Genomic DNA, 24,692 nt, shown 5'->3' with positions numbered 1-24,692 from the left:
GGGTGACATTCAGGTGGAGTCTTATTTCCTGGCGGGGGTCTTGGCAAGAGTCTCTGGCTTCTGCCTGGATCGCAGGGACTGTTTGCGTGGTGGTTCTCCTTCTGCAGGGGCTGGGGTGCTCGTGGCCAGTTGTTCCTGTGGCGGGGCCTCCTGTCCACTAGTGTTGGGCGGTTCATCAGTTAACTAGGGGCCCGTTGGTGTGCCACTGCCTCCCTCATGGTGTTGGCCATGTTTGCCAGCACCCCTGCAATGGTGACTAGGGAGGTGTGGATGTCCTTCAGGTCCTCCCTGATCCCCAGGTACTGTCCCTCCTGCAGCCGCTGGGTCTCCTGCAACTTGGCCAGTATCTGGCCCATTGTCTTCTGGGAATGGTGGTATGCTCCCAGGATCCCTGCAAGTGCCTCGTGGAGAGTCGGTTCCCTTGACCTGTCCTCCCCCTGTCGCACAGCAGTCCTCCCAGCTTCCCTGTTGTCCTGTGTCCTCTGAACCATGTGCCCAGTGATACTGACCCCAGGTCCCTGATCATCCTGTGTTTGTGGGGTTGCCTGGGGTCCCTGTAGTGGTGGACACACTGCTGATTGACGTGTCCGGGGGACCGAGGTATGGGCTCGCTGGGTGGGTGCTGTGCTAGTGTTTCCTGAGGGGGAAGGCTCTGTGGTGGTATGGGACTGTGGCTGGGTAACCGACTGTCCAGAGATCCCTGAAGGGCCAGGTTGGTCATCCTGATCCAGGCGTGCAGAGCCTCTGTCATCACTGTGGGCCTTTTCTGGGGGTGGACTGGATGTTGCTGGCACATCGTCTCCGGTGACGTTGTGTGGGGGTCCTGTGGGTATGTAAAGACAGTGTTACTGTTTCTGCGTGTGACATATGGTGCATGGGTGTGTTTCCCTCTATGGTTTTTATTACGAAGGCAACTTTGGCTTGTGTGAGTTGTGATTTGGTCAGCTAGGTGACTGTCTCTTGTGTACATGCTTTAGTGATTTGTGTCCATGCAGGTCTGTGATGGGTGTCCATGCATTGGTGTTACATGCAGGGTTTGGTATTGGGATGAGTGAATTGTGATGGTGGGGTATGTGGGAGGTGGTGAAGTGATGGGAGTGAGGGTAGGTGTTTGTGATGGCATGCAGGTTGGGGGGTGATAGTAATAGAGATTTGACTTACCAGAGTCCAGTCCTTTTGCTAATCCTGCCAGGCCCTCAGGATGCATGATCACCAAGACTTGCTGCTCCCATGTTGTTAGTTGTGGGAGAGGAGGTGGGGGTCCACTGCCAGTCCTCTGTACAGCTATCTGGTGTCTTGCAACCCTGGACGCACCTTCCCACGTAGGTCGTTCCACCTCTTCCTGATGTCATCCCTGGTTATTGGGTGCTGTCCCACGGTGTTGACCCTGTCCACGACTCTCCGCCATAGCTCCATCTTCCTTGCAATGGATGTCTAGTGCACCTGTGATTCGAATAGCTGTGTCTCTACCTGGATGATTTCCTCCACCATGACCCTTAGCTCCTCCTCTGAGAACCTGGGGTGTCTTTGTGGTGCCATGGGTGTTGTTTGTGTGTGGTGTGTGTGAAGGTGTGTGGGGTGATGTGTTGGGGTGTGTGCTGTGAGGTGCATGGATGGTGTGGGTGATGGTGTTCTGTGGCTCTGGTTCTGTGGGTGCTCCTGCGTGTCTCTCTCTCTGTTGTTACATTTTTGGAGTGGTAAAGGGCTGTGGGTAATGTGGGTGTGCGTTTTAAAGTGGTGTGGGTGTGGTGCGTGTATGGGTGTCAGGTATGTGTAGTTTGAATTGTCCAATGTGGTGTTCTTTTGTTTGAGTGTGTGTATTTTGAGCGCGGCGGTATGTACTGCCAATTGTTTACCGCCGTAGAATGTCCGCTGAAGTGATTCGTGGGTCATAATGCTGTGGGCATATTTCTGTTAGCATAACGGTGTGTGTTTTTGTACCGCCAGTTTACCACTGATCTTTGGACTGGCAAACTTGTGTGTGTGTCTGTATAGTGGCAGGTTTCTATGTGTGGCTCATAATACGCATAGCGGTATACCTCCGCGGTCACGGTATGTTGGCTGCCGTCAGCATGGCGGTAAGCAGGACTTACCGGCAATGTTATAATGAGGGCCAACGTCTCCTTCTTCTAGTGATACACACAATGTCAATCCAGCCTGAACTGACTTTATCATTGTTTTTTATATTAAGGTCCTTTTTTGGGCCATGTTAGACTTGAGGTATTTTACTGCCTTTTTGGTTAAAACATTGAAAAACTCTAGATCAAAAGCCAAAGGAATTAGGCAGGCCATCATCGACCCTGTTCTTATATATCGCTAAGACATTCTTCTTAAAAATATTAACTGTAGTCCTGTAAGGATAGGAATAATCAAGAGTTACTTGCTGTCGTTAATTGGGAGTTCTTTTAACAACATTTATTTGGCTCAATTGTCATCAAGTTTATATTCAGATGCCATTCATCAGTGGCTTACCGGAATTGCTGCAATTTAAATGTCTGTGAATAAGAACAGTAAAGAGGCAGAGCCAAAGCACCTCACTCTAAATTACTTTTTATTTATTTTTTGTGACTATGGGCCTGATTTACTATTATTTCAATAAAGAAATTGAAAATTGTGATTAAAAATAATTTGTGATTTCTTATTTGGAATAGACCAAAATGTATTTGGTAAAAGTGGTCCCAATTAGCGCACCAACTTCTACCAAATGCATTGTTAATTTGCAAACCAACTTATGAATTAATAGCTTGGTGAAAAAAATACTAAATTGTAGTGAGTTGAAATTCAAACTACCTCATTATTATGCATAAGGTAGTACGATTGGCTAGAGTCACAGGAATAGTAGCCTGCTGTGCTTAGCAAACCATAATGTCTGTGACTGCTTTTTAATAATGCATCCCATTTTCCTATAAGGGAAAAAGGGACCACTGCCTATTTCTAAAAATATTTTTGTTCACATTCACAAAAAGGAAAGGATCTCTTGGGGACCCCTTCCCATTTGTCAATAGTTATCACCTTCTTGACTTGGTGGGATAATATTGTTTTGCAACTGGATCTCAGTTGCAAAACATTCTACATAACTTAAGGAATGTGTATTAGGAAGGGATGTCCTAAACATGCGTCTTCCAGATAGCAGTTTGGTATTTACTCACAAAACCAACTTGCAAAATGGTAATGTGTTACCAAATAGCAATTTGTATTTTGTACATTAAAAAGTGATATTTTGAAGTGCAAAGGCTCCGATTTGACCTTTGTGACAGAAAAACTGCTTTATACATCAGGACCTATAAGACCTATAAAACATTAAAAGCATTTTCAGACACAGAGATCAGAAAAAAAAAATAGAGTCTTTTCTTTTTGCAATGGCCTTGATTTTGTGGGTGCAAAAGGCAAACCTGCTAATTTGTGGTAGGTTGTAGGTGCAAAGTTAACACCCATTAACACAGGAATAGGGAATGATATGGAAATAGCAGAAGCAAGTGCATATTCCTGCATGCACAAGCAGCATGATTTACACTTGTGATTTGCTTCAGCTTTTTCCCTGTTGGAGATACAGTGAAAACACCTTTGTTTTGTGCAGAAATAGTAATTCTATATTGGGTTCAAAAGGGAGTGTATGCGCAAAACTGGATTTGAGAGAGCATTGTGACAAGGCATTAGCATTTCTCAATACACTCTTGTATTCCAGTGAAGAGTTATGTTGATTGGACTCGGAGCTCAAAGAAAATACATTTATGAAACAGAGTTGATAACTTTTGACTTGTATGCTAGAAGCCGAGGGAAGGACAGAAGATACTATGGCCCAGATTTACAAAACTCTCACAGAATGCAGTGTAGAACCCCAAGTTGCTGCACTGGGTTTTGTGAGAGGTAGAGAACCAGTGCTTAATTTGAGCCTGTGGTTTCCAGTGCTCAGCACTGGCACTTAATTGTTAACACCGACGCTTGTGACAGCCTGCCACAAGTTGGTGCTGTCTGGCTAATGTAGGGATGACCACAGTTATTTATTAATTTGCTAGACATTAAAAATAACTACAACCTGCCACCTAAGCCATTCTTATAACTTTGGATCTCTAGAATAGTCGAATTGTCACACTGTAGGAGTGTGACGGTTAGTAGTTAGGTTGTTACTTTTAATTGCAGCACTGCAGGGGAAATGTGTGGTGCAAGCTGCAGTGGCCTCCTGAAAGGAGCCCTGGTGCTTATTTGTTTACAGGTTAAGCACTGGGAGAACAGGAAAGTGCCACATATACTAAGATATGGTGCTATTGTGCTATATTGCTAGCACTGGCACACAATCAAGCTGCCTAGCACCACGTACACACCTTTGCGCCATCGTGTAAAGATGTCTGCATGAGTATAGCATAGATTTTGGACTGGAGGGATACCCTTCGAGTACAAAATACTATGACTACAAATTCTAAAAGGTTTCCAACTTTGGATGTGTACTATACACTGCAGCATACATGCAAAGTGGCAAAAGTCCTGAGCAATAAAAACCTTTTCCCTTTCTCACACCTGCTTAAAAGCTGCATTATTTTTTAGTGTAAATCTTTGTCTATTATTGTTACTAGATAGAGCTTCGCATCAAAAACCATCGGTGGTTGCATGGGTACGTCCAGGTACCACACTTTGAACACCCCCTTATTGTTGAGTAATGTAAAACAGCCCTTTGCGCTTCTTCGCTTTATTGAGAGGCAACTTTCCCTCACAAAAGTAAATTTAAAAAAATGTTGAGCCCGTTTGTAGCTTTTTTTGCTTCTCAATCCTAGCATGAAATGTATGCAAACCTGGGATTGATACTTAGTCTGTGACCTGGTTGCTAAGAAGCTATTTAAGTTGCTGATTATGTTGGCCTAATCAAACCGAAATTTTAGTTCCAACTTTGTCACGTGTGCAAGTTTCAGAAATTCACTTTATGTCCCTATTTTCTAGATTTCTAGACTGCTCATAGTGGCAGGAGTCAGAACTAGGGTAAAAGGCAATATTAAGCTGTATTGGAAGTGCAGGTCTATTTGGAATGAAAATGTAAAGAAGTGTTTCACTATGCACACATTTACTTTTACTCGTTTCTGCACTTGTGAGCCTGATGGATGTACAGTTTACACCATGATGTAGAGCATTTTGGATCATGTTAAATTATATTTCTTGTGTTTGCATATGTATTTCTCGATGTTTAATTGTGCATCTTCTTTAAAAACTTTAAACATTATCATCAGTTTCCCTCTTTCCTCTACCAGTTTGACTGTTAAGAGAGGATACCTACAACCAACATCAAAAGGAGCATCCTGTCTGAACCAGTCCCAGACCACACAAGGGAATTCGACCACTTTCAAAACACACTTGAACTTAGTTCTTAAATGAGCTCAGGCTACTCTTGCCCTTGGCTGGCTACGCCCTTGGTCACATTAGCAAGTGTGATAATTGCAGGCTTTACCTTTAACGAAGCCTCAGCGGGGGCTTTTTAATCCTGACTGTCTATGCTTTGGGCCTCATTTGGAGATAGGCGGATGGTTTTCACTGCCCACCGAACTTCAGATGGAGAGGTTGCCCCAGCACTGGCTACCTCCCTGCCTTACCCATTAAGAGTTTCCTGCTAGGCTGGCAGGCACAAACCTAGGTTTCCAGCCGCCAGCCTAGCAGGAAACAGGCTACAGCATTGTCCCTGCTCGTATTCGAGCCAGCAGCAACACTGTAGCCAGCAGGGTGCACCAACACCCTCGCAATGTTGACTGTCTGCAGAGCAGACACTGACATTGCAACGGTGCTTGGCAGGGGGGGGCCTGCACTGCCCATGCCCCCAGCACCCGTTCTCCACCAGTCACCACCATGAAAAGGCTGGCAGAGAACAAGGTTGTAATCTGCAGGGCAGCGCTGCATGCAGCACTTCCTGGCAGATTAGGATCTTTACCACTGCCAGACAGCCAGGATCCAATATCCTGGCAGAGCTGGCAGTCAGACTGCCAGGATTGTTACGTGGCAGTTGGACCATTGCATGAGTGGCCGTCCAGATCGCCACGGCGAGTGTGGCGGTCGTAAGAACGCCACACTTGCAATGAGGCCCTTCGGCTTAGATGGGTTGTAGGAAGATGAAGGGCATTTTGTAGTATTGACTCAGTTTAGAACCTGCTCTTCCACTTACATGTTTACATTCATTGTAGTCAAGCCTAAAAGACATGCGAGTGCCCCTTTGTAGAGTGCAGAAGCAATTTAACTGCATGCACTAGTTACAGGTGATTAGCATAAAGGAAATATTAAGGAAATAAGTATTCCCCTAGGATACATTTTTCAACACAACATTCGATTGTTATGCACACTATTGGAAAAAACTTTTTTCATCTACACCGACATGCTACAGAGTAGATTCAGTGTAATTTTTATGTCGACGTGTTTCGGTGGTATACAATGATAGCCACCACCTTCAGGACCCAACTGAATAATTCTCCCAATCATAATCACAATTTTTTAATTTTTCAGCGGCTTTTCAATCCTGTTCCAACTCTTCAGTATTCTCCTTTTGGTCAATTACCCAAGCATTAATTATGCCTTCTGTTCATTTATAGGCATTCTTGCATATCGTTATTCCAGCAGAAATGTAGGTGCCATCAACGGCCTAAATGAAAACGACTCTCCTCCTCGAATAGATACTTTTCACCGGCTCAATTCAATTACCGGTCGGTACATGTGCCATATGTCTAATTATTCCTCCAGGCATTAAAGTCACTTGGGATCCTTTCTTATATATGAAGTGCTGGAATTACGGCAATTGCAGGCCATAGCACACACCGCGTGAGAGTATGTTTTTATAATGATGTACAGTGTTAGTGCGATTAACTCTTATTATTAACAATTGGATAAAATAAATAACATTTAATATTTTTCAACAGAGTTGTGAGCTTGATATTCTTGTGGTAAGATATGATAGCTCATTTCTGTAGAGTATTATTTATGTTACAGTTGAGTGTATGATTGAATGTTGTGTTGAAAAGGTGATGCTAGGGAAATACTTATTTCCTTAAGCTCATGTTGGTGCTCCATCCCCTTGAAGTATGGAGCGCTCTCTCACTTTTATATTGTTCAGCATAAATTCCAGTGCCTGATCAATTATTAGAGGGCCAGTTAACAGCATGGACTCTAAAGAGTGAACATTGTAAATGATCTAGAGAGACAGTTAATAAGTACTCTATAGTGACCTCTCAGAAGCAATAGACCGCAAGCCACTTTATGCAATATACACAGTTCCCCTTCACAACGATTTAGGACAGGTACAGAAGTGATGCATTTTAGCTATATGTATGCAGCAGGTATCCCATGGCATGTAATGGCTACAGTTTGCCAGGCAAAAAGGGTGTGCAGGGCCTACCTAGGAAGGAAAGAGGAGCATCCCCTATCCCGCACTGATTACAGCAGCCCAATAGGAACAGCCTAATTTCCCCAGTGGAGTCTCCCCAAAAAGCAGAAGTGTCTATGAATGCACAATGGTGGAGGCTCTTCACAGACATAGCTTGCCCCAAAAAGTAAATGCAACCTCTGCATGCCCAGTTACCTCTTCATATAGCCTATCTAACCTCAGCAACGCTAATGTGGTCTCAAATGGAAAGTGAAGTATGACTTCAAGGGCAGTCTTCCTCACAGGTAGGTGTGGGTTCATATGTTGAGTGCAGCATATCTGGGACAGTTGTGGTGTTAAACATCCAGTAACCATAGCTAGTAAACTTTCAACTGCCCAGTGCCACCTCCTGTGGCAGGCATATCTTCCAATATGCTGAGCAGTCTATAGAAAGCCTGGTAGAGCCTACAGACGAGGCCAGTGGAATTATGCAGAAGGGAAGGTCCAGATTATGTGGCAGATTGAGTAAATTTTGCAGCAAGGTGTTAGAATCTGCATATTACGCAGCAGATGATGGATTATGTGGCAAATGTGCAAATCTATACTTAAGTGTTAGAAATGGGGTCTTTGGTTGGCAGTCAGGTTACCCCTTGTCCAAGCAAGGGCCCCTACTCTAGTCAGAGTAAGTCAAACAATCCAAAATATCCTGTGCCCACCCACTGGTAGCTTGGCACTGAGCAGTCAGGCTTAACTTAGAAGGCAATATGTAAAGTATTTGTGCAATACATTATACAATAACACAGTATAACACCACAAAAATACACCACACAGTGTTTAGAAAAAAATAGAACATTTATCTAATTAAATGCAGGTCAGAATGATCAAGAGTTGATAAGTATACATTAAGATATCACTTTAGAAAATGATAAAAAGAGTCTTTAGTCTTTAAAAAGCATCAAGTGTCTCTTGCAAGCACAAAGTTCCTGGTTTGCATCTATATTATCTGCAAGGGGCCGCAAAGGAGAAGATGCATGGAAAACAGGGAGGTGTGCGTCAGTCTCTCCGGGCGTACACAGGCGATGCATTGATATTTTTCCACACAATCAGGGCCTTGCATCGATTTCTGGTGCAAAGACCTGGATCCCCTTTGAGTTGCGGGGTATTTGGATGCTCTGGGGATGATGCAGAGAAATCCTGGCCATGAGGGATGAAGTCACAGGAGCTGCGTCGATCTGTTGGGCGATGCGGGAAACTTTCTGTCGCACGGCAGGCGCTGCATCGATTCTTCTTGCAGGAAGTCCAGCTACGTAATTCCAGGTCGAATATGCGTCTATCCAGTGGCCCATGTGTCAAAGTTCCAGTCACAATGCTGCCGCTGTGTCGATCTCCTCTTGGGGAGCGGGGCTGCGTCACTCCGGTTCGGCACGCTGTACATCATTTCTGGCAGGCTGTGTGTTAAATTTTCACCACACAGGGACTTTTTTGCAGGATGAAGTCTTTTTGGCCCTGAGACTTCAAGGAACAGGGGGTAAGTTCTATCCAAGCCTTTGGAGAGCACTTCTCAGAAGAGCCAAAGGGCAGCATGGCAGCAGGGCAATAGCAGGGCAGTAGTCCTTTTCAGAAAAGCAGTCAGGTGAGTCCTTTGGGCAGCCACGCAGTCCCTCTTGGCAAGTTGCAGGGTCTGATTCAGAGTTTCTTCACCAGTGGTATCTTGTCCAGAAGTGTCTGAGTTGGTAGGTTCAGAGGCCCTGTTTAAATACCCAAATGTGCCTTTGAAGTGGGAGAGACTTCAGAGAGTGGCTTAGAAGTGCACCAGGTCCCCTTTCAGTTCCATCCTGTCTGCCAGGGTCCCAGGAGGGGGGTTGGCAGTCCATTGTGTGAGGGCAGGACACTGTCCTTTCAAATGTCAGGTCTTCCACCCTCCCAGCCCAGGAAGACCCATTCAGTATGCAGATGTGTGCAGGTGTGACTGAGCATCCTGTGTTTGGGGTTGTCTGAGTGAAATGCACAAAGGAGCTGTCAACTAACCTAGCCAGACGTGGATTGTAAGGCACAGAAGGATTCAAGTGCAGAGAAATGCTCGCTTTCTAAAAGTGGCATTTCTAAAATAGTAATATTAAATACAACTTTACCAGTCAGCAGGATTTTGTATTACCATTCTGGTCCTACTAAATGTGATCTTGTTACTCCTTTTAGATAAGAATCTACCACTCAAACAGTATATGAGGGCAGCCCTAATGTTAGCCTATGAAAGGAGCAGGCCTCCCAGCAGTGTAAAACAAATTTTAGGAGTTCTACACTACCAGGACATGTAAACTACACAGGTACGTGTCCTGACTTTTGCCTACACAGCACCCTGCCCTATGGGTTACCTAGGGCCTACCTTAGGAGTGACTTATATGTAGCATGAGGGTAAGGCTTGGCAAGTACTTTTAAATGCCAAGTCGAATTGGCAGTGAAACTGTCCACACAGGCCTTGCAACGGCCGGCCTGAGACATGGTTAAGGGGCTACTTAAGTGGGTGGCACAATCAGTGCTGTAGGCCCACAAGTAGCATTTAATCCACAGGCTCTGGGCACCGGTATTGTACTTTACTGGGGACTTACCAATGTCACCATGTTTTCAGGGAGAGAGCATATGCACTTTAGCACTGGTTAGCAGTGGTAAAGTGTGCAGAGTCCTAAAACCAGCAAAAAAGTGTCCAAAAAGTGGAGGGAGGCAGACAAAGTTAGGGGTGACCACCCTAAGACTGTCAGGTCTAACATTAAGCAAATAAAAGCCACAGCTGCACTATCTCATAATTCCAGTGGCCCTGTTCATAGCAAAGCTTAGGTCCCTGGAGAAAGTTATGACCTTATGATTATACCAGTGTTTAATTTGGGCCAGTGGTGACAGTTAAGGTCACTTTTGGAGGGGGGGCTGGGACTTATTTTTAATCACCAGACTGCATCTGACCCAGAATAAGAGTGAGAAAAGCAGTAAAGATGGAAAGAAAGAGGATGTGCAATACAAAAAGACAACGGCAAAGGCGAAAGATGGGATGAAGAGGAACATATAAGAGTGAAATATAAGGGTAGGTGGGTAAGTAAGGGTAAGTAAAGATGCATGAGGTGAAATAAAGTCTAGACAGCCTTGGTATTCAGCAATTCCCGACATTTGGCACTGGCGTCGGTGGGCTTCTTGGAAATATTTAGGGCCCTGTGCTTATTCTTTCACAAATTAAGCACTGTCTTGCACCATTCCTCATGGGAAGGTCAGGAAGAAGTGGCCTCAAATGATGCAATTACACTACCTCACATAATTACGCACCATTTGCAGTAAAAATGTACAGCAAATTGTTTAATTTGTAGTAAAAAAATACCTTGATCACAGGGAAAGCTCACGGGTGTTGCTCATGGTGCATTTGTTGAACTGCATACTTACACCAAAAACTGACACAAGGATGCATTTCATGCCAAAAATAAAGTGCAAAATAACAGCTTTTCATTTCACATAATTACAAGTTAACATATTGTTGTTATGGTTTTGCATGAATATGCAAAAGCAAATTGCACAAATTTTGCACACCTTTAAACTGATATCCTATTATATATTAGAGGCTCTGAAATTAATCTCTCCCTCTTTGTATACAAAATATGAAAATGTGGAAGTTTATTAGGATTGCAAATAAAGTGGAACAAATCCCTGATATTTTAATTAACAGCAAGTGTGGTTAAAGTGTCCTTAGGAACTGTCACTACCGGAGAACTATTTAGTTCAGTATTTGGGAATAAAGGCGCATTGTCATGCAATAGATGTCATGTCAGTTAATATGGTAGCATGAGAAAAATTGACATAATTCACAGCTGGAATAAACTATCAATGTTTGTGATGGATTGGATTACAATAATATTGACTGTGCTCCTCTTGCTGTATATCTATTATGTCGCATTCCAATTATTTACACACTGTTGGAGGCAGCACGATCTGGTTGGCTAACTAGGAGCCCCAGCCAGGCAGAACAAGCCACTTCCATCAGGTGTGGGTGACGCCTCCAACGCAACCAAAACGCCTCCGCTCGACTGGTCCTCGACGCCGACGCCACATCTCCCACCACCTATAAGACCTCCACTGGCTCCCCGTGGACAAGAGGATCACCTTCAAGCTCCTCACCCACGCTCACAAGGCACTCCACAACGCCGGACCAGCCTACCTGAACAACAGACTCAACTTTTAAGTCCCCTCCCGCCAACTCCGCTCCACCAACCTCGCCCTCGCCGTCGTTCCCCGCATCCAACGCCAGATCTCCGGCGGCAGATCCTTCTCCTACCTTGCCGCCAAGACCTGGAACACCCTCCCGACCTCCCTGCGGCAGACCCAGGACCTTCTCACTTTCAGGAGACTCCTCAAGACCTGGCTATTCGACCTTTAGCAGCACCCACCCCCCCTCAGTGCCTTGAAACCCTAACGGGTGCGTAGTGCGCTCTATAAATACTATGATTTATTGATTGATTGATTGACTGCACTTACTATATAACCTCTGCTCACCCTTGGGTAGCTTGCCACAGAGCAATCAGGCTTATCGCAGAGGCAGTGGGTACCTTGCCACAGAGCAATCAGGCTTATCACAGAGGCAATGTGTAATGCAATAGCACAGCGCGTACCCCGCTGAAGAGTAAATAAATAATAAATTGTATTCAACACATACTTTGTCAACACAGTATGATTATATTGTAAACCTGGGTGTAAATCTCAGTGAGCAACACAACACACACCAATGTATAATTTAAACCTGGGCGTGAATCCTAATGAGTAACACAACACAATGACAGGCCCAACTGTGTTAAACAGTAATCATAGTATAAACATTTGGGGAAAAAGAAAACCTTCCATCCCCGCACCCACATGATGTGCCAAACACTGTCAGTAAGAAATCCACCTAGCATTCCCCACAATCAGTGTAACACATTCAATTCAGTGTGCACCCCGTTTCCAACGTTTGCAGCAAAATGTATTTACATGGTTTAAGAACACTTTCACACAGCATTGCGGCCTAGGCCGCACTGGTAAGACGTAATGCCAACCTCTCATACGCACTCACTCCCGGCACCCTGATGTGGTGCCCTGATCCCCAGACAATGGGTGCCAATATGTTTGCAAGCACCCTGGGTCCCAATCCGCCCTCCACCTGCCACCAAGCCTCCAGTTAACTTGCCCCACCATGAACCAAAGATACCAGGCCACTCACACCTAAATCACACTTCTCAGAGTTCCAGGGTCAATGTAGGGGAAAGGAAAGACAACAGGCAAAAAACAATTAGTGAGGAGATATTCGAGCTTCCAATAGAAGGTTTACTCAGAGGTCTTTAAAACACAGGGGGAGGGTCACTGGGCCCAAGTGTTATACACTGAGGCGCCCAGCCTAGCCAGACAGTCCAATGTCACCAAATAGTTACCAACTTTAGCACCTCCGCAATGGAGAGGAGTCATCGGGACATTACCTTGTCTCGCCCTCGAAACTTCAGGTTGTACACAACAAGTTACTAGGTCTGAAAATTTGAGTCTCCCTGACCGCATGTTTACTCCCACATTAATTTCAAATGCCATACCTCCTCTGAAAGAGGTACAAGTCTGGTGTGTGATGACTTGAACTGTACCAGACAACTCCAGACTCTCCCTCAAAGGATGTAAACCTGCACTCCTCGGAAAAGCGCAACATCTAGCACGTGATGACTTGAATCGCACTAGAACCTCCGGTCACACTCAGAACTTGTCTTCCATACTTCCCTGGAATGAAACACAATGTCCATGTACACTATGATCTTAGTCATACTGAACTCCCCGGACGAGCACACATTGACGCAAGTTCATCCATGCTATACGAGGCCCAACAGCACCCCTCTGATTGTACCCACACCTCTGAGGGTCACAACCTATGAACAGCGCACAGCACACAATGAGCATGCAGCCGAGGGTCACATGAGAGAAATGCTACCCAATGTGATCCCTTTTCCGGAAACAGGAGATGCTTACGGGGCACTGTTGAGTATAGGCAGCGGCCAATAAATTAACAGGGAGAGCCGAGACATGAGTTGACTCTGGCTTTCAGAGCCTGTCCACAAGCTGAGCCTTAAAATTATTTGGCATGCACATAGTGCAACAAGGATCATGCTATAAAATGATCTGTGTGCTCAAATTGAAAAAATGAATTTCTTTAACATATGGAATAGTTTTGTAGTACATCAGATTACATCTTTTTATTGAAATGTATTTCTTACAAGTGATGTTTGCTATTAGTTAGCTAAGAACCAAGTCACTTGTCAAGTGCGCCCTTTATGTTGCCTAGATTCGTATCACAGATGGGGGCAACACTACGGTCTATTACAGCATTACAACATTTTTGTATAGCGCACATACTGATCACACACATTTGCTATTACATGTGATCATGAACAAGAAGCAGGCTTGTGGAACTGAAGTATTTGCCTACAATCACACAAGGTATTCACTTTTGAAAGTCAGCGAATAATTCTTCAACTTATGGAACTTCTCTCACTATATTTAATATGCTTGAACAGCATGTGTTATCTTAGGTGTCATGTTTAGGGGTACGTGGAGTTGCAATATCTCCAAACATGCTCCTTTATGAACGCATTCTGCAAGCTTTTTAAACTTAAACTTTGAGAAGTAGAAATAAGCATTGACAAAGCCAGTAGGATATTTTTGAAGAAGCAGTGACATTCACATTGTCATGCCCTTCAAAACCTACAATCAGAACTTTCCTGATGTCGACTGCCATACCTTGTGGTGACACTGAAGGTCTCAAGTATGACACAAGGGCCCAGATTTATAAAACACTTTGCACCAGGTTTGCATTGTTTTTAGCGAAGTCTGGATGCAAAGTGTTGGGTTGGTGTTTACAATCCATGGCAAAACATGATTTGCATAGGATTGTAACCCAAAGTAATGTAAGGCAGCACATGTGTGGAAAAAATTAAAAACGGAGAAAAAGAAAAAGGGAAAAGGAGAATGTTAAAATGTCAAAAATGAAAATGAGAAAGTAGTAGTAGAAAGTTAACATGCAAGAATACAAGGGAATGAATGATAATGGCAAAGAAGGTGAGAAAGGAGGGAAGGGAGCGTGAAACGAAGGGAAGGAGGAAGGAAAGAAGGAAAAAAGGGAAGAGAGTTGCTTCAAAATAACACAGAGCTTTGATGCACAAATGCATGTTTAAACCAGAACATTGGCTTTGCCACTGGTTCTACATAAAAATCAACTGAAAATAAAAATTCCCATGTTAGACATTTGCCTCTGTAGCAGGCCTTTTTACACAAGTAAAAGGATGTTAAATGGCTGCAGCTTTGAAGATACTTATTTTTCAGTGCAGAGCATGCCTTGCTTTTAAGCATGTGTGCAGTGCTAATATCAAAGTGACCCCAGTTTATTGTGAAATAACTGTTGTCAATATCTATCTACATACATTAGTACAAAGGAATGAATGTGACTGGCTGGAGCTGGATGTTTTAAGCTCTGGGCCAGGCATCTCCAACCTTCTCAGTAATAAGAGCTACTTATGTTCAATGAAAATCATCCTGCGCTACTAATATAACCAGTGTTGTACATATCCAACCACCCTATGTAAGATTACCTGCTGCAATCATCTCAGTGCAGGATTGACCGTAGCAATGTAAAAAAAGGCATTGTCAGTTTGGAATGCTTCTACGAGGGTAATACAGAACAGCCACATCTGCAATGCCCCTGTAGCATGGTAATAATACCAAGGTAGTAATATTAGCAATATATCCCCCAATGCTTCATTATTTATCATTCAATTATCAGCTTTACACATGTTTTGGAAATTATGGGTTCTGGAAATTCACACATTTTCATCTTGAAGACACACTTTTCAGTTTTGGTATACGTGTATTAATTCAACAGAGCAAAAGTTCCTGATTTAGTAAACTGAGTTGTACACAGATGAGCTACTCTGGAATTGCTGGAGAGCTACCAATAGCTCACAAGTTACTTGTTGGAGAAGCCTGGCTAGGTTTTCTCTTGGTAAGTGAAATGTTCTGCAATGGAGAAAGGGGCTTCTGCTCTCAACCTATGAGAAGCAGCATTTCAGCACCTTCACCTGTAACTCGGAAATTATTTTTAAAATCGACTGCAAGACATTTTTTGGGAAAATAATTGAGTGCATCCCTAGAAGTGGAGTAGCATTCAGTGGTATAGCGTACAGTAGTGTGACATACAGTGTAGCTGTGAACAGTGAAATAGCGCATAGAGGAGAGGTGTAGAGTCCCATAGAGTGGAGCAGCGTAGAGTGGAGCGAGGTAGAGCATAGTTACACACAGTGGAATATCAGTTAGTGGAGTGGCATAGATTAGAATAGCGGATAGTGGAGTGGTGTAGAATGGAGTGGCATAGAGTGAAGCTGGGATACAATGGTATAGTAGAGACTGGAGTGGCATACAATGGAATGGTGTAGAGTGGAGTAGCATACAGTGGAGTGGTGTAGAGTAGTGTGCCGTAGAGTGGAATGGTGTAGAGTGTAATAGCGTACAGTGGAGTGTTACAGAGTGGAGTGGCATATAGTGGAGTGGTGAACAGTGAAAAAGGGTAGAGGGAAGTGGCATACATTGGAATACCGTAGAGTGGAGTGGCGTAGACTTGAATAGAATAGAGTGGAGTGGTATAGAGAGGAATACCATAGAGTGTAGTGACAGAGTGGAGTTGCATACAGTGGAATAGTGTAGAGTGGAGTGACATACAGTCAAATAGTATAGAGTGGAGTAGTGTAGAGTGGGGTGGTGTGCAGTGGAATGGCATAGAACGGAGTAGCACAGTGTGGTGGTGTACAGTGGAGTGGTGTAGAGTGGGATGGCATAGCATTGAGAGGTGTAGCATGGGGTTGCATGGAGAGGTATGGCATAAAGTGGAGTAGCATACAGTGTAATAGCATAGACTGTAGTGGCGTAGAGTGGATTGGCATACGCTATAGTGTCAGACACTGTAGTGGCATAGAGCTTTGTGGCCTACATTAGTGCACAGTGGAATAGCGCACAGTGGAGTCCTGTAGAGTTGAATAGCGTACAGTGTATTTGCTTAGAGTGGAGTAGTATAGAATGGAGACTGCTACAGTGGAGTGGTTTAGAGTGGTGTCACATATAATGGAATAGCGTAGAGTGGAGTGGATTAGATTGGACTGTCGTAGAATGGAGTGTCATAGAGTGTAATAGAATAGAGTGGAGTAGTGTGGAGTTGCGTACAGTGGAGTGGGGTAGAATGGAGTGGCATACAATGGATTAACATAGAGTGAAATAGCGTATAGTCGAGGGACGAAGAGTGGAATCGCATGCAGTTTTTGAGCAGGTAAAAACTAAAATAAAGCTTCTTTGATTTCAGTCTCCTGAGTGGTCACTCTTTTAATATAGCTAAAAGGTATTAAAGCAGGAGAACACAAAAAAAATAGGCCACTGTTGGCTCATAAATCTAGTAGTGATGGAAAGGGTGTAGCTTAGAATGAACAAAAGTTACTGCAACCCGCTCCCAGAAATCTTTGTCAAGTTAAGCGCATTCACCTAATAAACTTATATCCACACCGTTATAAACTTAGGAAAGTTATGTATCACTTTCATCTATAATTCACTCATATCAGCTGCAATTCAATTGCAAATATACAATATATCATTCCAAGTCAATACCTCAAAATTGTCAGAATAATACAATAAACTGGATATCAATTTTGAGCAAATGAAAATTCATCGACATGGAAAGGTTACTGTTAGTTCACAATCCTTATCATATTGCTTCTAATAAAAAAACATTTCTTGATTCACTATGTCAGCTTGGAAATTCTACATCATCTATTTCTTAATATCTTAGTTGTGCGTGGAGGATACTGATGTGCACAAAAATAATGGGGAAAAATAAAAAGGTGCAACAACACAAAACCAGTGTATTTAGGGGTTGTCCAAGTGACAAGAAGAATGCTATTATATATACTCAGTGGTTACTACAATATCTGCCACGTTTATAGATATGTCTTGGTCACCTAACCATGTCTACAATTTGAAAATAGGGCTCCGCACAGCCAACACTTAAAGACCACTTCACAACCCCTCCCCAAAAGAGAGGAAACCCCCCTCATTTATTATGAAGTTGGAAACCTATAATCCATCCCTAATCAGTTTCACAGCTTACAGTGACCTCACTAAATCATCCTATTTTTATTCATCTGTCCCATCCCCACTTGCACCCCTATTGACCCTTTTTAAAGGAAAAAGGTCTCAAAGATAAATGCATCTGTTTGACCCCTCCATTCTTTCTTTGATCCCGAGATTCCCATATATTTTCCTTTTGAACAGTGTATAGCATCCCAACAGGTCCAGCTATGGACCAGGTGCACCTCAATAATAATAACAACATTGATCTCCCCAACCCTTGACTGATAGCACAACCTTGTAGTCTCAAGGAAGTAGTTCTCCTTGAGCCCTTGCTTATTATAGTAGGTGTAGTATTTTTGGGAGCTGTATCTGCATCACATGATGATCCTTTGCAGCTCCCTTTTTAAAATAATGTCCAGTGGTATGATGCCAATGGGAACCATTTGTCTTTTTTCTTTCAATGAGAGTGAATGTCTGCAAATAGTTTTTTTTTCACTAGTGATTGCAAACATCTGAATATTTCCTTTCAGAATTTAGTTTATAATTCACCCTGAGTCTACCTATTGACCTGGATACTCTTAGCCTATTTGGAACATCTATTGACTTTAAGAAATGCAAGATGAAAGATGGTTAGTGTTAATAGAGAAAGGATAAGGACAGACCAATCCCTCATTTATTCCTTCCACAATGTGTGTAAATGTCACAATCATCAGGTATGCACTGGTGATAAACTTGGGCTGTCAGACAGACATACAGTTTCTCTGTGCCTGAAAAGGCTACCCTCTCCCTGCTGGTCAATCAGAATACTTCTAGTGCTTCTGAGTGCCATCAGCTGACAGGCTCAGAAAGGATTTGTGTGAAGAATTGAAAGCGGGGCAGACATATCATTCCTGGTTCCACAACAGACCGTAGAAAGTCCAATTCCCAGCAGAGTCCTGACAAGACCATGGTGTCTAATTTGTACATCTGTAGAGTGCAACCCCTAGTCATGCTCTTCTGGCTTGGAATGAGACTGTTGAATGTCCTGTTCTTGTAGAGAATCCAGAAAATATTGAGATCAGACGTCCTGAAATGCAGAATCTCATGTCACTGTCTATGCATCACCCCATCCACCTACATTCTGTTACAGAATCCATTGGTATTCTTGGATTACAGACAAGGTACAATGGGTACAGCCATGTTACAGCTATAAGTAGTTATCATGCCCTACTTAGTCACATATATGGGAGAGAGGTAGCTATGACACTGTCATGCAATATAAATATGCAAAAATGGTGTAGATTCTGGCATGGGCTTTTATCTGACATATGTGCCTCTAAGTGGTAGTACAGCATGTGTAGTGGCTCTGGGGCATGAGCAAGTAAGGAACCCACTCCCCTCAGTTAGGAATGTGGTCCATTTCACATGCTTTCTTTAGAGTCCATTGCATTCCAGACTCACCTATGTAGTTATGGCTCCATTGAGAGGACACAGGACAGCTGCCAGAACAGGTAATCACTAGTAGGTCTTGTTCTAGAATTTATTTTTTAAAGAACAGAATAGAGCAATTATGGGCCAGATTTATACTCTGTTTGCACCAAATTTGCGTAATTTTTTTTGCGTCATATTTTTATGCAAATTCAGCGCAAACCAAACTCCATATTTATACTTTGGCGCTAGACCTTTCTAGCGCCAAAGTTTTGGAGTCAAAGTAATTTTGTGCTTGCGAGAAACTACCTTGCGTCAATGAGATGCAAGGTAGGCGTTCCTGTGCAAAAAATGACGATGTGACCTAGCGCCATATTTATGAAGCAAGGTAGTTTCCCGCACAAAAAATTATGATATGGCCTTAGCGCCATAATTATCCCCCCATGCTAAAATCAAGCACGGGGGAAGGGGGCCTTAAATAATGGCACTAAGCTTGCTTAGCGCCATTATTTAACTCCTGGGTCAGGGCAGGCATTAGGGGACCTGTGTGCCTATTTCCATTGTCAGAGGCCATGGAATGGGCCCACAGGTGCCCTTCCCTAGCCCCAGGGGCACCTCCACCCACATCAGAGGGATGCCAGAGGATGGGGGGACCCCATCCCAGGTAAGTACAGGTGAGTTTAAAAAAAAAAAAAAAAGTGCCATAGGGGAGCCTAACTTTGGCCCCCTACATGGCACTGGGCCCAATGGCCGTGCCCAGGGGACATATCCCCCTGGGCATGGCCATTGGGGTGGTGGGTATGACTCCTGTCTTTACTAAGACAGGAATCGTGTCCATGGGGGTTGTGTGTCAAAGCATGATGCTAGTCTGGTTAGAGGCATTTTTATGCCTCCAACCAGACTGGTGTCCTCCTTTGACGCACAACCTCCTGCTCCCCCTACGCCTCCCCCATCCGGCTAGCATCCTTTTTCAAGACACTAGCCGGGCCTGACCGCTGGCTACCGTCAATCCATAAATATGACACCCAGCTGGCATCTTGAAATGGCTCTAGCCGGCAGTATACTTTTTTACGCAAAATTGTGTTAGCACAGTTTTGCATGAAAAAGTATAAATCTGGGCCTCTGAGTCAAAACATCATGTTTAGAAAGACAATAGAAAATATTTTTACTGATATGTGCACATCTTTCCCAAATAATTTTTTTTAGGCACAGACGAAATTTGAACATTTAACATTTTTTAATTATATAGGTACTACACCATTAAAAGCACAAGCATAAGACTGGAACTTAAGCAAGTATTATAATTCTTATGATTCTTTGTCAAATTTCATTTCCTTAAATATGTTGCTCATATTGTAAAATGTTTCAGACAGAGGTATGTTTAGTGATGGGTGCAATCTGCTCTCCTTGAACCGACTGGCTTCCTGAACTGATAAAGAAGGGATTCCAGAAAGAGACCATTGCTGGTTCCTCACTTTGTGCAGATGCCTATTTGAGCCTTGTTGTACTGACTGGCATGTATTCCTAATCTGCCTGAAAGCTCAGTTCTGAAACTATTCTTGGCACTAACTTTACACACACACTTCACTTTGCAAGGTAGCAAAATTAATACCTAAATATTTAAAACCTGCTAGTATACATACAAGTGCCACTTGTCTTAAAGAATTCGAGGCTTGAGCTCCGACTACATCAATGACACAGGTTCATGCAGGGTTAGGAACTGATCAAACCTCAAAGCACCTGTTTCTCTTTTGCTTCCTAAATTAGTACATAAGTAGCACTTTTCAGGAAGTCCACTACCCTCCCATCCTGTCACAGCCTGGAATAAGGTCCATTTAGATGTGGGCTTTTTGATACTTTACAACACTGGTTTCAGACTATCTCCTGCTGGATGAAGTGCAAATATTGCCCTGGAGAGGTTCCACTGGCTGGGTTTTTCTGTCTATCCAGAGGGTTTGATATGTGCCAGCCGCAGCAGCCAGTCACTGGCTCCTGGGGACCGTGGCTACTTTAGCTGGGTCCTGACTCAGTGCTAGTCCTAGGCCTGGGTTTTAAGTCCCAAAATTATTTAGTTTCCAAAGCGGTCGAGGCAGAGAGTGTTGAATAAGAAAATGGATAGATTTGTGAACTTGCATGAACTCTTCAGACAGATGGCAGCTGTTAAGGCAGTTTCTAGTCCAGTGCACTCCATAGAAAGGGGACAGTTTGACATCTTTCTATATGAACATAACTGCTTTGTTCAACCGAATGTCATTCAAATGGTCATACACATGGCATTTAAATATCACAAAAGTGCACTGAAATCATGCAAATGTTTCACATGATGTAAGTGAAAACTTGGCAGCAATGGACACTTGGAAGATTGGGATGTTTTGGTCACCGACTCGAATGTGAAATATTGTCTATCTTTCTTTTCTGCGATGGTCGACAGAACATTGTGGATGGCTTTTTATGAACTTTTCTTATCGCATGTAGACACTTATCCGAGGAAGCTCAAGGTGCCTATTTGTCCGCGAGATGTGGTCACATGTGCCTGATGCGCAGCGGGCCTTTGTAAAAAGATTAATTCGCTCTTTATTGCTGCCTGCTAAGTTTGAAACTGGAACACCTTACTGAGGAGGACTGAGCAGCTCTTGTACAAGCTTTTGTAAGCAGGCAGTCAAAAACGTAGCAGCCTTGCACAGTGATTATACTAATTCTCTTGTTGCAGCCCACCCCTGCACCAGAGCTTTCCTCGCATCTTTGTTTCCTTACAAGGAACAGCATGCCATCACACTCAGAGGGGCAGGTGTGGCATCCTTGGGATATTGAGACAGCCTCCAGGACATATGCGGAAGGTACACATGATGGATACAAAGCACCCAAAACAAGTGTTTTTGATATGTGTGAACAAGGGTTTCCTTCATACCTTCCTCCTAATGGTGACAAAATGCACATTTTAAAAGCTTTGGAAAGTCTTTCTCTGTGGATCATTGCCAAAAAGTAGGATGTTTTATGTATATGAGCCCTATAAATATGTGCTTAAAATTATTTTTCTCACTCCTTCGTTTTCAAGAATTGCAGTACTAATAGTTGAAAATAAATTGTTGCAGGTTACACCAGTAAAGATTACTTCACAGGGGACCACAAAAGCTAAAACTGGCCTTCTAGATGGGGATTTAATACAGGCATGCAACAGCTGCATGTTCTGGGATCAAGTTATTAGAAATGCATCACTGAATTTCCAGTTTAAAGAAAATAAAAAGTAAATCTCTCCAGTAACACATTCTAGGAAGGTCCATTAGAGATGTACTTGTATGAGTTTTTATTAAACGTAACATAGCGGCTGCCTGCACAAAAGGTATATTTCGTTTATTTACAAGGTAAAGTTTAAAAGAACAGTCGAGTGTCTGCGCATATGAAGTTTGGTAGTTGTTGGAGTGTAGCTTTTATAATAAAAAATTAACATGAACTGCTTTCAAAATAATGTGTTATGAAGCTGCATAGAAAACGTGACAGACTAATATTAACATACGCGTTTGAAATCTGCCCACGGGGAGTGGCCACCAATGTATACGATGATAAATGGAATTGATTAATAATGGATTATTAATGTACTAATGTATGATTCTGTTTTAGCATTAAGAGTTATATGTTAAGGGTTTGTCGAATTAATCATTAGGCCTTAGTTAGCAAGGGTCTGGGCCTAGCTGCCTGGTCTCATATTATATGTGTTTTTCTAACGTGCGATGTGATGTCTTCCTGAAGGACATAAAGCTGTACTTTTCCAGAAGCTAGAGATCTGTGTAACCATAGCAAATTCTTTCTCATAAGACCCGACTTGCTCAAGGAGACATTCTTGCTGAATGCATAAGTGTAATTCACAACAGGTACAAGGTCGCCCATACTGGTAAAGACAATGGAGCTACTGACTAAAGCAAGGAGTGTTACTTTTTCTACCTGACATTCTACCCATTTAAATCACAGGAGCCAATGAACTGCATGAGAACTGTTTTTAAGTGACAATTCTAGTAAGGTGATCAACAGACTATTGGATAGAGATAATAGCGCACCAAATACTGACCAATTGGAAATTAGAGGCTTGTCTGGCAAATTCAATTTAACGTCGTGTTACAAGGAGAAATCAGCCAATTTTCTGCGAGCCACTTGCGTGCCTTCATCCTGCCACTCTTACTCAGCCATTTTCGTGTCTCTTACTGAGACATTAGAGGGACACTCTTAGTGTTGCTCTGATATTCTGATTTAGTCCTTGCTACTGATACTTTAAACCATCCTCACCTTTTTTTGCCGTACCCGATACTTGCTTCTCCTCCTTCTGAGGGAAGTATTCCTACTTACCCTATTTTGCTGAGACTTTGCTGTCCTGTTGCTGATGGCGAATCGACTGCTGTCCTGAGGACAAAGACTGATTCTGTATGCCGACCCATTACGGAAGGTAACTATATGATAATGACATTGTAATTCTCTGTTTGCCTTTTCTTTCTAGGTACCAACTGCTCTTTGATAGAGGCCATAGTTAGATGTTTTTCAAATTTGTGTTACCAATTGTTTTGCATGAAGCCCAACATGCTGATGCTAATTTGAGGATAGTTAAGGAGTTCACAGACATGGGGTGCAAATAGACAAATAACTAGATCTTTGCTTTGTTGAATAACGTATTAATGCAACTCTGTTAAAGTTAATTCATGTTGACGTCGTGCTTTGTTCTAATGTTCATGATCTTTGCTCTGCTTAAGTCATATTCAAGTTGCCACATTGTGACATTGTTAATGTGTTTTCTGGTATTAAAACTGATAAACTTGCTAGTAGATTGTAACTAATAGGGAATAAATCTCATAAATCCTACTAAATCGAGTGTGGTTATTCATGGCTGAAAGGTCATATTGTGTTTAAATTCTTATTAATGCAATTAACAAATTTGGTTGATTCGTTATTGCGAATATTGATGAGGTTATTGATCTAGTGATTGAAATGCGGAATAGATATCTCGCCTTGAGGTGCCCCCAATCAGGGTCAAAAGGTTAATCGGCCTAAAACGAGTCCCCGTGCAAGTAAAGTACCTATGTGGGGACGCTTTATCAGTTCTGGTAGCAGAGGATGGTTTCGGCCATTTAGGGCCCCAAGACAAAGGACCATTGTTTTAGAATTGTTTTTGAAATAATGCAAATTGAAAGGATGATGTTCCCTTAAGTCCTAATAACTTTCCCGGGACCCCAGAGCTTGCCAAAGTGAGTTGGGTATGTTCTCGGCGTTCTAGTGATGGTATGAGTGAAGTAGGGTTTGCGCTTGCGCAGCTTATGCATATCGCAGGTGAATTGTGAGGTTTGTGAGAATTTTAGGCCAGGTGATGTTTTAGTGGGAGTGTGCGTACTCCACGGTATGAGAGTATGGAAGTTGGGGAACTTAATGTGAGTGTGGCGCTTTGTGCTCAAAATTGTCCACGTGGTTGTTGGTGATGTACGGATCCTGCGTGGTCTAAGACTCCAGAGTATGTTGATAAGTGTATGAGACACTTGGGTTTATGTTGTGATTTGCACAGTTTAATAGGTCAATCGGGCATGGTTGAAGAGTGAATGAAAACTTCGATGGAGATTTGGTAAGTTCCAAAGTGCACTAGGACGAACCATTGACAAGTCGAGAGTAGAATTTGCGGGTCGGATTCTTCTTGCGAGTGCAGGATCTGAGAAGGAGAGAGTAGTGGCCGAGGCTTCAAGTGAAATCTCTGTAAAGTTCTGAAGCGATTGTGTTACCCTTCCTGTAGTAAACCAGCACATTTGAGTTTTGTTAGTGCTCGCAATATATTGCATTAGTT

The sequence above is a fragment of the Pleurodeles waltl genome, chromosome 1_2 (assembly GCF_031143425.1).
Source record: "Pleurodeles waltl isolate 20211129_DDA chromosome 1_2, aPleWal1.hap1.20221129, whole genome shotgun sequence".
Lineage (NCBI taxonomy): Eukaryota > Metazoa > Chordata > Amphibia > Caudata > Salamandridae > Pleurodeles > Pleurodeles waltl.
The sequence above is the reverse complement of the archived record's forward strand: the minus strand, read 5'-3'. Positions refer to the sequence as shown.